We start from the raw sequence: 16,448 nt of genomic DNA, 5'->3' as shown, positions 1-16,448 counted from the left end.
TGCCCAAAGTACTCTCTGAAAATACAATGGTGTTCCACCCTCACCAAAATGTAATTCTAAACAAAACAACGATAGATCAATATAATAGAAGAAAACAGAAGGGGGAATGAAGCATGAGAGACTATGGACTCTGGGAAACAAACTGAGGGCTTCAGAGGGGAGGGGAGTGGGGGGTTGGGATAGACCGGTGATGGGTATTAAGGAGGGCACATATTGCATGGAACACTGGGTGTTATACGCAAATAATGAATCTTGGAACAGTACATCAAAAACTAAGGATGTATTGTATGGTGACTAACATAACATAATAAAAAATTATTATTAAAAAAAACAGAAAACTTCCAGCGTTTCCCATTAAAATTTCCTCAATAATTTTTTGAAACATCAAATATCAAATTACTTCATCCAAGAAAAACATTTTTCCATTTCATTTGTACCTGCTTTGCTAGTATCCCATGTCAAGGGTACTATTCTCTCCATCTAGGCAAAGAGTTTGAGAAGTTATCTGGTGAATTCCTTGTTTTATATTTGCCTCTGGTTCAACATAAGTAGCTCCATGATTTTTTTACCAATAGCTACCAGGACACTAAGAATTTCTTTATAAAATAAAAGACACTCCAGATAAATGCATCCCACTTATTACTAACTCATCTTTGGTTGTAAACGTCTGTCTGACATAGACCAATAGAAGAGAATGGAGAGCCCAGAATTAAGCCCCCACATATATGATCAACTAATGTTCGACAAAAGAGCCCCAATGGAGAATATTCAATGTAGAAAAAATAGCATCTTCATTAAATGCTTCTGGGAAAACTGGATAATTATATGCAGAAAAAATAAAATTGGCCCCCATTACACCACTCACAAAAATGAACTCAATGGATTAAAGACTGAAATTGAAGACCTGAAACTGTATAACTCCTAGAAGAAAACCTAGGGGAAAGCCCCCTTGACAGTGGTGATTTTTTGGAGGTGATACCAAAGTCCAAGCGACAAAATCATAAATCAACAAACAGGGTTACATCAAACTAAAACTCTTCTCCACAGCAAAAGAAACTGTCAACAAAATAAAAGGGAAACCTATAGAATGGGAGAGAATATTTACAAGTCATTTATCTGGCAAGGGATTAATATCCAAAATATATGAGGAACATATAGAAATTCAGTAGCAAAAACAAATGGTAAGATTAAGAAATGGGCAAAGGACTGGAACAAAAACATTTTTCCAAAGAAGACATACAAATGGCCAACATGTGCATGAAAAGTCGCTCAATATCACCAACCAAAAGGGAAATTCAACTCGAAACCACAATGTGAGATCACCTCACACTAAAATGGCCATCCCTGAGAAGATAAGAGTTAATAAGGATTGGTGAGGATGTGGAGAAAAGAGAACACTTGTGAACTGTTGGTAGGAACGCAAATGTGTGCAGCGACTGTGGAAAACAATATTGAGGCTTCTCAGTGCATCCAAAAGAGAACTACCATATGATCCAGCATTTCCAATTCTGGGTATATATTTAGAGGAAATGGAAACAGGATCTCAAAGAGACATCTGTACTTCCATGTTCATTGCAGCATTGTTCACAATAGCCAGCATATGAAGCAAGCAATCTAAGTGTCCATCCGTGGACAAGTGGGTAAAGAAGATGTGGTGTACGTACACTATGGAATATTATTCAGCCATGAGAAAGAAGGAAGCCCTGCCTTTTGCAAAACGTGGATGGACCTTGAAGACATTATGCTAAGTGAGATAAGTCAGATAGAAAAAGACGAATACTGTATGATATCACTTATATGTGGAATCTAAATAAAAGTCAAATTTGTAAAAACAGAAAGTCAAATAGTGGTTACCAGGGGCCAGGGATTACCAGGGGCAGGAGAGATGTTATTTAAAGGCACAAACTTGCAACTAGTAGGTAATATTAAGTCCTGGAAATTTAATGCACAGTATAGTGAATATAGACAATAGTATTGAATTATAGCCATCAAACTTGGTAAGAGACTAGATCTTAACTATTCCCACCACAAAAAGAGAAAGATAATTGTGTGACATGATAGAGATGCGATCACTAAGATGGCAATCGTATTACAATCTATCGATGTATCAACATGTTCTACACGTTACATTGACACAATGTTATATGTCAAGTATTTCAGTTAAAAATAAAATAACCACTCCTCTAAATAAATAAGTAAACAGACAAAAAAGCCTCCTGTCTGATATCCTGCCCTAGAATGCGGCTGGACCAGAGGAATTCTCTGAGGAGTCCTTCTGTCTCCTTTGTTTAAGGGCTAGATGACAAAGACAAACTTGTTGATTTGCAAGCTCCATGGGCTTCTTTTCTTTTCTTTTTAAATATATTTTTAAATTTTTTTTTTATTTAAGTAATCTCTACACCCAACATGGGGCTCAAATTCACAACCCTGAGATCAAGAGTTGCTTGCTCCTCCAACCGAGCCAGCCGGGTGCCCCTTCATGGATGGGCTTGTTTTCTTGACCCAAGCTCTGATCATATTTGGCAATCCAAGGGCCTATACAGGAGGTAGCTGAAACCTACATGATAATACCTGCTTTCCTGAGGCTGTGTGTGTGAGGAGGAGGGCCCAGAAAAGAACGAGAAAAAAAGAAAAAGCTCAAATAGATGCTCCAGCATAAGCACCATCCAGAGGGCAGAGCTCAAGATCAGTTCCATTTCATACTTTTTTGTTACCTCCGTTAAGAGGCGCATTCCAAAGGACCGCGTAGAAGTCCTCTGCGACTCCATATTGGTTTTGATCTTTGTACAACTCCACCTTCTTGGAGACTCAGCAGGGTGAGGAGCCTTGAGCTCCCTTTCATGGTTTGATAATCTCACATTATGGGAATTTGTAAGTAAATCTTATCCTGAACAGGAAGAGCTTATAACAGCAAGTTCAATTAAACCCAGACTACTGGCCACAGTCTTGCAGAAAGTTCCCAGCCCAGTATCCTGTATCCAACCAGTTTTTGTTACTAAATAATTATAAGCTCCCTGCAGATACCATGCTCTCTAAACTTCAGATGTTACAATATCAGGAGCTCTACTTCCCTTCATGGGAATTTAACAACTAAATTTGAATTCTAAGAATAAAACACTACTCAAACCTAGCAGCACTTAAATAAAACAAAACCCCTGTGACATAGATACTAGTACTATCACATTTTGTAGATGAGAAAACTAAGGCCCAAAAGGGCTAATTTCATTAATTTATTCAACAAATATTTTCTAAAAACCTATTTTCTTTTAAAGACACGTGGTTGACACTGGAGCTACAATGCTGGAGATGACAGGTGTGTTACTTGATCTGATGAAGCTTATTGTCAAAGAAAGTGGAAAATAAACTTGTGAAAGCATACATAAGTTGTGATTGCTAATACAAATTAAATAAGAAAAGCTCTCAGACCAAATGACAGCTTGAATAGGAGGACCTCTCCTATTCAGTTAGGAGTATTCAGAGAAATCCCTTTTGAGAATGTGACATTCAATGACATTAGGGCAGACTGTGAATTGGGGTGGGGTAATTCAGATGTTCCTGCTTTTCTTCTTTTTTTAAGATTTTATTTATTTATTTATTTATTTATTTATTTATTTATTTATTTGACAGAGAGAGAGAGAGAGCACAAGCAGAGGGAGCAGCAGAGGGAGAGGGAGAAACAGGCTCTCTGCTGAGCAGGGAGCCTGATGTGAGGCTCAATCCCAGGACCCTGGGATCATGACCTGAGCTGAGGGCAGATGCTTAACCAACTGAGCCACCCAGGCGCTCCTGTTCCTGCTTTTCTGTAGCAGGACAAAGAATGGTTTTCTCAAAACCTTCCATTTGGAAAGGGTCAGGGATCTCTTCATCATCAGGACATGGAGACACACCATACATAACATTTAAAACATAAGTTTTTATGTTTGGATGGAACAAGAAAAGCTATTCTTTATCCTATGTAGAAATTTCTCCTGTTCCATCACTTAGCCTTAGCTTGGCCAAGTCAATTACAGAATACCCTTGACCTCTCTGGGAAGCCAGGTCCTGGTAAGAGATTTCAGCCTGTTAGAAAATATTACACTAGGGGCGCCTGGGTGGCTCAGTCGTTAAGCTTCTGCCTTCAGCTCAGGGCACGATCCCAGGGTCCTGGGATCGAGCCCCGCATTGGGCTCCCTGCTCCGCTGGGAGCCTGCTTCTTCCTCTCTCACTCCCCCTGCTTGTGTTCCCTCTCTCACTGGCTGTCTCTCTCTATGTGTCAAATAAATAAATAAAATCTTTAAAGAAAAACAAAGAAAATATTAAACTAAAATTATTTTGGAAATAGTCCATCACTATTCTGGGAACTCCACATGGGGTCATCCAAGAAGAGAACAGGTTTTTTATCCACATGCCAGCCCTGTAAATTCCTGCAGACTGTTCTCCTGCAGGTATGGTCGTTGATCCCAGTAGAATCAGCCACCCCCTCATAAAGGTCTACAGGGACTTTTAGGGCCAAGTAAACAAGAGAAAGCAAGAGCTGATGCAGTCTGAAAATGCAATGTCAGGGCCTTCACAGATGACTCCCAGACCTCCAATGGCCTCCAGGATGCCCCTGTGAAAAGTAACATCCAAGTTACTGTGGAGCTGCCTTGGGTAGGGAGCCTTTCTGATAACATTGGATATCATCCCCCTTTGAGTCCTATTACAAATTATCTCTCCAAATTCTGCAGCAGGCCAGCTCCGTTATCTTGAGCAAGTCATTTCCCCTGGTGGGCACATATGTAAGTGAGGAATTTGGACTATAGATTAGCCTGTGTTTGTTACCTTTTATTTCCACCGGCCTTCACTGAGAATATGCTTTTTGCTTTGGAGGGGTTCAAAAATGAGAGACACAATCTCAGCAATCTCACAGTCCAGCATGGGGAGACAGACAAGTAAATAGTTCAAATGCGGGCTTAGGCTAGTGTGAGCAGAGAAGGCAGGACTCTGATGAAAGGCCTGAGGAAGCCAGGGAAGATGGCCTGGTATGCAAGCCCTCCTTTTCCATGTCTCCAGTCACTTCCTTTTTTTTTTTTTTAAGATTTTATTCATTTAACAGAGAGAGAGACAGCCAGCAAGAGAGGGAACACAAGCAGGGGAGTGGGAGAGGAAGAAGCAGGCTCCTAGCAGAGGAGCCTGATGTGGGGCTCGATCCCAGAATGCCGGGATCACGCCCTGAGCTGAAGGCAGACGCTTAACGACTGCGCTACCCAGGAGCCCTCCAGTCACTTCCTAAAAGCTTGTGACTTATAATCTTCTGCGTGCTCTCCCAGTGCCTGTAACAGATGTTCAATCAGTGCACCAGCCAACGGACTGATGTTCTGCATGGATTAAGTTTTACATATCTGCCCCTATCTGTCCAGTTCAGTGCCCATCCTTCTACCCCCACCCCAGAGAGGCCAATAAAACTCTAGATCAGATCTGAACTGCACCAAGTGTTCTGGACTCCTGGATCCACTGCCTCCTACTTCCCAAGGACCATGAGATTCCTGCTCCTGGCTTTTGCTAACCTTATGTTCCCACCACAAGTGATCCCAGGTCATCAGAACCCAGGAAGTTTGCAAAAATGGAGGTAGGATGGGCTCTGGCCCGTGGAATGTCCAACATGGTACTGTACCCCCCAACCTGGGCAGTTCCATGGCCCCCACATTGGGCTCATGTCCCTAGCAGGGGTAGAACCTAAAGGTAGAATAAGGTGTTCTCAATAGACGGGGGCAACCACAACAACCAGAGTTGTCTTGGGTTCCATATTCCAAGTTGCCACCTAAGGAACCAGATGAGAGCCTGGCACACATCAGTTCTCTTTCCAGTTAGTGCCAGCTCGAAAATGACTCCAAATCCCTCTTTCCTATGGTTTTTTTGGCCCTAAAAGCCCTTGAGATAGCTTTAAAGGAGGTCTTTTCTTTTTTTTTTTTCCCTCATATTCTGGAATTTGGCAAACAAGTCAGAAAATATCTGCAGAGCTGTTATGTGAAAAATAGAACTGACTTTCCTTCTCCCTTCGACAGTGAAAGTTAAGTCTTTTGGGGGCGCCTGGGTGGAACAGTCGTTAGGCGTCTCCTTCGGCTCAGGGCGTGATCCCAGCATTCTGGGATCGAGCCCCACATCGGGCTTCTCTGCTAGGAGCCTGCTTCTTCCTCTCCCACTCCCCCTGCTTGTGTTCCCTCTCTCTCTGGCTCTCTCTCTCTGTCAAATAAATAAATAAAATCTTGAAAGAAAGAAAGAAAGAAAGAGAGAGAGAGAGAGAGAGAGAGAGAAAGAAAGAAGGAAGGAAGGAAGGAAGGAAGGAAGGAAGGAAGGAAGGAAGGAAGGAAAGAAAGAAAGAAAGAAAGAAAGAAAGAAAGAAAGAAAGAAAGAAAGAAAGAAAGAAAGAAAGAAAGAAGGAAAGAAAGAAAGAAAGTTAAGGCTTTTAGTAATCATTGCTTTTTAAAGTCTACTTAAAATCATGACCAGAACTTTGCGATTGCTACTGAAGAGGGTTTGAAGTTCCTTATTCAAAGTACCCTGCTTTCTCCTTTGTTATTTGTCTCTCAAGGTACGTTTCAATGTATGCACAGAACCACATAAAAAGGAATCTAAATATTTCTGTCTTATAAAAAAAAAGTAAACATACTGTGTACAGCATAATGATTCAACAATTCTGTACATTGTTCAGTGCTCATCGTGATAAGTGTACTATTAATCCCCTACACCTATTTCACCCATCCCCCTCTCCCTCTCCCCTCTGGTAACCAACAAACCATCAGTTTCTTCTCTATAGTTAAAGGGTCCATTTTTTGTTTGCCTCCTTTTCCTTTGTGTGTTCATTTGTTTCGTTTCTTAAATTCCACATATAAATGAAATCGTATGGTATTTCCCTTTCTCTGACTTATTTCACTTAGCATTATTATAATTGAATAAAAAAGAAATTAAAAAAAGAAAGAAGTAAACATACTATATCCAAGGCTATGCAACATTCTTTTGTTCACTTAATAGTTTTTTGGGATTATCTTTCTATATCAACACCAAAAGATCTACCTCATTCTTTGTAAAGTTGTGAAATCCCATGGTAAGATAAGCCACAATTTAGGTAGTCATTTGAGAATTTTGTAATTTTATAACAACACATCAGGGATCATACTTGTATAAGTATCTTTACATATTTGGACAAGGATTTATATAGAATAGATTCCTGGGTGTCAAATGGCCAGGTTAAAGGTCAGCATAAAATATTTTATTCCATGAATTCCTCCTTTAAAACCTCTTAGGTCACTGCCTGTAAAAACTGCTAGCTATCAGGGTTTGATTAATTCTCCAGCCGCAATTCCAGACACAATCAGGACAATTCCATATGGTCCACATGGAACCAATTGTGCCTGCTTTGAGTTTGGTGAGGGTAGTAAGACTAGGAAAGAAACAGATGTGAAAGATTTGGTAAAAAGCAATCCATGAATCATGGAAACTCAGAGAATGTGGGGAGTGAAGGAAATATTACATGTTCTGGGGTTTTAAGTCTGGGGGTTCTGGTAAGAGATATAAACTTGAAGCCATCCCCTTGAAGGAATAGTTGAGATGATGAAAGAAGCATAAAGTCTTATGTTTTATGTTGGACAACTCCTAAGTTTAAGCAACAAGAATAAAAATCAGTGACATTTATACAAGCAGGAAAATCTCCCCAGCTCTCACCAGCAGTGCACCAGGCCATATCACCATAATTCCTCCAACACTCACATTATTTTTATCAGTCTCATGGGTATAAAGTAGTTTCACACCATTGTTTTAATTTGCATTTCTCTTATCCTGTGATCAAAATACATGAATGGCTTCCTTTCAGTGACCTGCAAGACCCTCTGTGATCTCAACCTCCTTTATATTTCTTCAATTACTCTCCGTCTAACTTATTCCGTAGACAGCATCACTACCATATGGTTTTCCCAAAACTTCAGGATAGACCCTGCCTCTGGGCCTTTGTTCTTGCTGCTTCCCCTGCCTGGTACACCATTCCCACAGTTAGTCTCAAAGCTCCCTCTTTCATATCCTCTCCATGAAGTCTTTTACTACTTCCCTTCCAGTCACACACTTCCTGCCCACCCCTCCCTGCTTCACCATTCTCCATAATGCTTATCATCTCTATTTAACTATAGCTAAATAAAGAAAGTATCACTTTCTTCTCTTACTGTCTTACTTATTGTCTCCTGAAAAGATTGACATCTCCATGACAGCAGGACTTTTAGTTTATTTTGTTAATGGGTGTATCCTCCTGTATCTTGAACTGTGTCTGGATGTAGTCAAAACTTAAACGTTTGTTGAATGAATGAATAAGTGACTCTTTCCACTTCTGTTAATTGCCTATTCATAGCATTTGCCCATTATTTCTTCCCGGCAGGTGATGCTTTCTTGTTGATCTGTAGGAATTCTTTATCTTTGATATCTTTGATCTGATAAAGTCAGCTTTAGTCACTGGGTAGATTATCCCCCAAACTGTCATCTACCTGTGACCTTTGCCCATGATATGTCATTCATTGAACAGAAACACTTAATTCTGGTGTAATCAAATTCAACAATTTTTTGGCCTTGTGGGTTATGCTTGGTGATTTTATTAAAGAAGTTTTCCCCATTCTTATGTCTCAAAGAGAATTTCTTTTTTTTTTTTTTTTTAATGATTTTTTATTATATTATGTTAGTCACCATACAGTACATCCCCGGTTTCCGATGTAAGGCTCGATGATTCATTAGTTGTGTATAACACCCAGTGCACCATGCAATACGTGCCCTCCTTACTACCCATCACCGGTCTATCCCATTCCCCCACCCCCCTCCCCTCTGAAGTCCTCAGTTTGTTTCTCATAGTCCATAGTCTCAAAGAGAATTTCTGACCTTATTTTCTTTTCCTTAATTTTTTTATTTAAATTCAATTTAATTAATATATGCTGTATTTTCGTTTCAGGGCTAGAATTTTGTGATTCATCAGTTGCATATAACACCCAGTGCTCATGACATCAAGTGCCCTCCTTAATGCCCATCACCCAATTACCCCATCCACACACCCACTTCCCCTCCAGCATCCCTCAGTTTGTTTCCTATAGGTAAGAGTCTCTTGGGATGCCTGAGTGGCTCAGTCACTTAGGCATCTGTCTTCAGCTCAGGTCATGATCCCAAGGGTCCTGGGATCAAGTCCCACATCGGTCTCCTTGCTCAGTGGGGAGCCTGCTTCTCCCTCTGCTTGCTGCTCCCTTTGCTTGTGTTCTTTCTCTCTCTCTCTCTCTCTGACAAAGAAATAAATAAAATCTTTTAAAAAAAAGAGTCTCTTGTAGTTTGCCTCCCTCTCTGTTTTCATCTTATTTTATTTTTCCTTCCTTTTCCCTATGTTCATCTGTTGTTTCTTAAATTCCACATATGAGTGAAATTATACAGTATTTATCTTTCTCTGATTTATGGTGCTTAGCATAATACTCTCTAGTTCCATTCACATTGTTGCAAATGGCAAGATTTCATTCTTTTCGATGGCTGAGTAATATTCCATTGTGTATATACACCACATCTTCTTTATCTATTCATCTGTCGATGGACATCTGGGCTCTTTCCATAGTTTGGCTATTGTGGACATTGCTGCTATAAACATTGGGGTGCCAGTGCCCCTTCAAATCACTATGTGTGTGTCCTTTGGATAAATATCTAGTAGTGCAATTGCTGGGTCACAGGGTAGCTCAATTTTTAACTTCCTGAGGAACCCCATACTGTTTTCCAGAGTGGCTGTACCAGTTTGCATTCCCACCAACAGTATAAAAGGGTTCCCCCCTCTCCCCATCCTCACCAATATCTGTCATTTCCTGAGTCGTTAATTTTAGCTATTCTGACCAGTGGGAGAATTTGTGGTTTTGGTTTGTATTTCCCTGATGCCAAGTGATGCTGAGCTCTGACACTACTTTCTAATAGCTTTTTTGCTATGTCTTTCACATTCTGATCTTCAAGACACAAGATGAAATGTGCAAATTCACTTTTTATTTTCTCATGGAGTGAGCCAGTTTTCCCAGCATTGTTATGCTGAATAATCTATGCTTTCTCCATTGAGCCATGGTCTCATCATTACTGCATATTAAGTTCCCCATGTAAGCATGGATCTATTTCAGCTGCCTATTCTGTTCTATTGGTCTATTTGTTCTTTTGACGATACTATATTTTTTGTAATACCATAGCTTTCTAGTTTGTCAGTGACTAGAAGGGCAAACTTTTGTCTCACTTTTTATTTTTTTAAGTAATCTTAGGTATTGGTGGCCTTTATTCTTCATTATAAATCTTAAAGTAAAATAATCAAGTCTCCCAAAACTCCCACTGGGATTTTGATTAGGAATGCATTAAATTTATGGATTAATCTAGGGGCAAGTGAATCTTTATGATAATTAAGTCATTCCATCCAAGATCACATCTGCTGTTTGAGTTTCAAAATATATCCCATAGAGGTCTTGAGTATTCTTCATTTAAAACAAGATATTTCGTAGCTATGCTATGTATTTATTATACTTTTTAGTTAGTTATTGTTAGGGTAGAGAAGTGCTGTTGATTCTTGTAAATCAATATGCCCATTAATTTAAGTTTGTTGATTCTTTTTTTATATTATCATGTCTGCTAGAATGAATGACAATCTCATCCCTTTCCTTCGAATCCTTATACTTTTGTTTTGGTTTTGATTGTTTTTTTTTTTTCTCCTTTAAGCACTGACCAGGTCTACCACTATTATTTTAAACAATAGCAATAATAGTATGTTTGTTTTCCTTTTTTTTTTTAAGATTTTATTTATTTATTTGACAGAGAGAGACAGCCAGCGAGAGAGGGAACACAAGCAGGGGGGGCGGGAGAGGAAGAAGCAGGCTCATAGCGGAGGAGCCTGATGTGGGGCTCGATCCCAGGACCCCGGGATCACACCCTGAGCTGAAGGCAGACGTTTTAAACAACTGAGCCTCCCAGGCACCCCTGTTTTCCTAACCTCAACAGGAATGAATTTCTCCATGAGATAATGTTAGCTCTAGAATTTGATATATAACCTTCACCAAATCAAAGAAATTCCCTCTATTCCCACTTAGCCTAGAGTTTTCATTATAAGTAAGCACTGAACTCTATCAAATCATTTTTCTGCATCAAAAAAGAGTAGTTCTATTACTTATCTCTTTAATTCTATACAGGTAGTAAGTTTCATTGATAAATTGATAGATTTTTTCTAAGTTGGATGATATTTTGAGCTGGAATTATATCCTACATGATCATGATGTATTTTATTTATTCATTTATTTTAATAATAATTTTTCATTATGTTATGTTAGTCATCATACAGTACATCCTTAGTTTTTGATGATGTATTTTAATACACTACTGAATTCAGTTGGCTAATACTTTAATTAGAATATTTTGAGTCTCTATTTGTAAACAAAATGGACCTATAATTCTTTTTCACTCCTGTTTTCTGGAACATTTTATATGACATAATACTTGGATTGATCTTCTGCGAAATTAGGAGAACTTCCCTTTAAAATCAGGATAGCAGTGTAATTCACAATAGCCAAATGGTAGAAGCAATCAGAGTGCCCACTGACAGATGAACGGACAAACAAAATGTGGTGTGCACATTTTGGAATCATACTAGTAATGGAATCATACTAGCCTAAAAAAGGAAGGACGTTCTCACACAGGCTATGGTGAGGGTGAGCACTACAGTTGTAATGCTAAGGGAGATAGCCGGTCACAAGAGGACAGATACTGTATGCGTCCTCTCGTATGAGGTACTTACAGTAGTCAGATACAGAGAGACGGAAAGTAGCATGGTGGTTTTCAGGGGGGGTGGGAAGGTCACTTATTATCGGGTACAGAGTTTCAGTGTTGCAGTGAAGAGTTCTGGGGAGAGATGGTGGGTATGGTAACACAGCAACATGAATGTGCATAATGCCCCTGAACTATACACCCAAAAAGGGTTAAGGTGGTACATTTTATGCTATATGTATTCTACCAACATTTTAAAAATCGTCCAGGGCTGAGGCTTTGGGGAAGAAGAGGCTTCTCACTGCTATGTCATTTTCTGAACACTCATTGATCTATTCAAGGTTATATGTCCTTCCTGTGCCATTCCTGTAATATTTTTCAGGATTTACCCATTGCATCTGGGTTTTCAATTTTATAGGCGTGCGGTTGTTGATAATTCTTTTCTGTTATTTTGAATATGGTGTATCTGTTTTGATGTCACCATTTCAGTGTAGCTGTCATTTTTGATGTCTCCTTTTTTTTCTTAATCAGTCTCTCCAGAAGTTTTCTGATCTCATTTCTTCTGACTTCATTATTTTTGGCTTTATTTTACTATTCTTCTAATCTAAGTTTTATTTTTTACCATATTATTTAATTTCTAAATACTGAAATTTTTCATTCTAATATGGCATTTGGTTGGAAAACATAAAATGTACAAACATTAAGCAGTATTGAATTAAGTTAATACACTACTGAATATTAAACACATGAAATTCACCAAGGTTTTTTTATGGCCTGAAACTTTGTTCCAAAAACCGTAAGCCTTGAAGCAGCAGTGCTGGCATCACCTAGAGGATTGTTAGAAAAGCAGAAACTCAGACCCTGCCCCATCAACTGAATGAGAATCTATGTTAACAAGAAGATCTCTACATGGTTCAGATGCACATTACCAAATTGAAGAAGCACTGCTCTAATACTGAGCAAACAAAGCATCTAGGGACACCTACACTGTTCTAAGTATCTAGTAACGTCTGCTTCTTAATGAGAATGCAGGCACATGGGTATTCATTTTATTATTACTGGTATCTTTTATATATTCATTTGAATATATAGTTAAAGTAATTAACCACATGGGGTGTGACCATCCAAATAACTCAAACAACAGTGGCAACAAGATGAACTTTCTTTATGTGGATGGCTTCCCACAGGCCCAGGTAGTAAACAGCTCCAATTCCTTGTGACTAGCACGTTTCTTTTCATTTAGGGTAAGATTGCTCTCATTTTCAGAAAAGTTTAAAAATGGGCACGTAAGAGGTTGGGAAAAGATACTTTTAGAAACATGATATTTGCCAGGCCTGAGCTGGGAGTCTTAAAGCCAGAATCTAATTATGACCCATGATGTTGTTAAGGGATACCAGATACAGTGCAGTCATGCCTGTAAAACTGAGAGCATCGGTAGCCTAAAATAATGGTCTCTCCTCTTGTTATTTAGCCTGGGGGGGGGGGGCGGGGAATGCTGGCACAAATCCGGATACTGCAGCAAACCTGCAGAGTTGACAAAGATAAAAACAGTAAGTCAACATTATCAAGTCTGCTGCGTTCCAGACCAGAAAGTTCCTATCACTTCTCCCACACCCATACCTAATTTTCAAACAGATATTATTGATATCCCGGTAACAAGTCTTACTACACCTAGCTTTGAAATAAGCACGGACAATAAAGAAGATGGAAAGTCCGACTCGAAACTGGAAGCGTAGATCTTTCTCTGAGAGGTTCATCAAAGCTCATGACTTCCTCTTGGCTGTCACTCAGCCCCATCCTCAGAGGGATGGACTAAGTCGTATCAATAAAGCCCTGAAAATACCACAGTGAGGGGCGCCTGGGTGGCTCCGTTGTTACACGTCTGCCTTCGGCTCAGGGCGTGATCCCTGCGTTCTGGGATCGAGCCCCACATCAGGCTCCTCCGCTGGGAGCCTGCTTCTTCCTCTCCCACTCCCCCTGCTTGTGTTCCCTCTCTTGCTGCCTGTCTCTCTCTGTCAAATAAATAAATAAAATCTAAAAAACAAAAAAACAAAAACCCCACAGTGAGCCACCCTCCATCAATGTGTAATTCTAGATAAAAACATCTGTGTAAGTAAGTCTGAAATTTTTCAATACTTCCAACAATAAACTCCTCAGGGCCTTTCCCAAAATTTCAAATTATTTGCACAAGTTTTAACCCATATTTAGTGTCCCTTGTTTGCTGGTGACCTATGCACAGCTTTCATTGCTTAGTCAAGTATTCCAACCCTGATCTTCCCATCGCCCTGTCTTCTCCACAAGTGCTGTGGTAATACTACAGGCATCCCTTGTGTTCGTCTTGCCTCCTGATGGCAGCAAAAATTGTCACAATCAGAATCCCAAATGCTTGCGTTTGTACAAATAACTTCTAGGACACTAAAGCCTTTCTTTACAACAGCAGACACCTCAGGTGAAAGCATCCATTTTGCTACTCACTAACTTTGGCTCTAAAGCCCCATATCACCACTCACTGTAGGAAAATGCCTGGCCCAAGTGTAAGCTGTGAGGACTCCTTTTTGCTCCAATTGCTTCGAGGTTGGAATGGAAGCTGTTGAAAGGCTGGTTGCATAAGCCCATGTCCTGATGAGTCACTTTGTCCGCTTGCTTATGGAGAGCTTTATTTATCTCCCTCTGATGGCATAAAAATTATCTACACACCCTGTCCCCTTTCAGACAGGCCCACCCACCTAACCACCACACACCTCACTTTTACCTACCTTCTAATCTTGTTCTTTCTAAGTTACCGACTAGCCCACCCGTCAACCCGCTATCACTGTCCATGAATCACTGTGGATCCATACTTAGACCATCCCTCCTTCTACGGAATGGATTTCCCTTCCTCATTGTTGAATTTCAGGGCCACTTCTAAATCAGGCTATGAAGCGTCACCTCTGGCAGTGCCAGCACATGGTGTAAGCCACTCCACAAACCTGGCTTTCCTTTTTTTCCTTTTTTATCTAAACACAGGAATCTCTGTGACACCATTCGTGTGTGATGAAGGAGAGCCAGTAAAAACCAGGCATCTGGGCCACCTGCTCCTGCAGTTTATTTATGCCTTCCAGATCCACTGAGTCTCTGCTTCGAATATACCGTTTCCACTCCGCACTGGAATGCTTCTTCACAAGGGTCAGGTAATACCGATGTGATGATGGGAAATTCAAATCTTGTGAGTTTATTTTTTCAAATTACTCTTGAAATTATTGTTTCTAATAATTCTGATACTTGAAGTCCTTAAAGTCTGGATCTCTGGTTTGTGGTTTCTGCCGGCCTTAATTCATGATGCTTTTTTTCCTTGTGGTTTTTGTGATTTGGGGCTCTGAGCTATGCATTTTCCTTGGAACTTCATCTGAGTAAATTAGTTGAATCGTGCTCCTTCATTTGCTCTGTCACACGTCTTTGCCACTACTACTTTGGGACAACTTTGAGCTAAATCATCAGCTTGATTTTTTTTCCCCCGGACCATCCGTATACAAAGAGACTATGTGAGAGGGGCACCTGGCTGGCTCAGTCAGAAGAGTGTGAGACTCTTGATCTTGGGGTCGTGAGTTTGAGCCCCACATTGGGTGTAGAAATTACTTAAATAATCTTTTTATAGATTTTATTTATTTATTTGCCAGAGAGAGAGAGAGAGAATGCAAGCAGGAGGAGCGGCAGGCAGAGGGAGAAGCAGGCTCCCCGCTGAGCAAGGAGCCCGATGTGGGACTTGATCCCAGGACCCTGGGATCATGACCTGAGCGGAAAGCAGGTGCTTAACTGACTGAGCCACCCAGGAGCTCCATCTCTCTCTTTTTAAAAAAAAAATTATTGGGACGCCTGGGTAGCTCAGTCGGTTAAGCATCTGGCTTTTGCTCAGGTCATGGTCTCAGGGTCCTGGGATCGAGCCGCAGCATCAGGCTCTCTGCTCCCGCCCCACCCTACCCCTCCCTCTGCCTGCTGCTCCCCCTGACTTGTGTGCTCACTCTCTTGTGCTCTCTCACATGTACTTGTGCTCTCTCTCTCAAATAAATAAATAAAATCATTTTTTAAAAAAGAATATTAAAATGAGAGAGACTATGTGAAAGCCAGCTTGAAGTTGTAAATTCTCAGCAGAGATTTTTTTCTGTATACTGAGTACCAAGGTTCAAGACCAGACAATTTTCCTTGAAAAATGCCTAGTGAAGGAGGATGAATATTGTTTCTGTTTTATCCTTACACAGCATGTGTAACACTTTCAGGACTGAGATTTATGTAGGAGTCTCCTATGAGACTCCCATATTTTCAGACCCTAGGCACTGTCTCCTCTCCCCTGCCTACGCCTGACCCTGGCCAAAGCCACAGAAACCAAAGCTCAAGCTGACCTGATTCAGCAAATGCTTTCAAGACAAAAGCAGTCTCAGTTACTGCCTTCAGAAAAGCACCTGGTTTCACTCGACCTTAATATTTTTTACTTTTTTTGAAAGTCAAGGATGCTTAAGAAGGGGTTTTTTTTATTTTAAATAAATGATTTTTTATATTTTCAATGGGAGGGTTCATCTGGGTTCTTAGACCATGACTCTGCCAGAAGCAGAGGTCCAAAACCACCAGTTTTGTCCAGATCATAAGGTTTGTTGTTATGACAGTCTGGGCAACAGCACAGAAGGAAGGAAGAGAAGAGAATTGTCAAAGGAGGAGACTGACATTTGATG

The 16,448-nt window shown here is 40.3% G+C and overlaps 1 long non-coding RNA gene across 1 annotated transcript in view; it reads left to right on the top strand.

Annotated features, from left to right (window-relative positions):
• LOC148108048 (uncharacterized) overlaps positions 1-15,479 on the top strand; it is a 305,012-nt gene extending 289,533 nt beyond the window's left edge. The window contains exon 3 of the long non-coding RNA XR_015721197.1: positions 14,752-15,479. This is a non-coding gene — a long non-coding RNA (uncharacterized LOC148108048). The remainder of the gene's footprint in view (positions 1-14,751) is intronic.
• The last annotated feature ends 969 nt before the right edge of the window (positions 15,480-16,448 follow it).

The sequence above is a fragment of the Ursus americanus genome, chromosome 22 (genome assembly GCF_024610735.1).
Source record: "Ursus americanus isolate L20-20 chromosome 22, mUrsAme1.1.p, whole genome shotgun sequence".
Taxonomy (NCBI): domain Eukaryota; kingdom Metazoa; phylum Chordata; class Mammalia; order Carnivora; family Ursidae; genus Ursus; species Ursus americanus.
The sequence above is the reverse complement of the archived record's forward strand: the minus strand, read 5'-3'. Positions and strand labels throughout refer to the sequence as shown.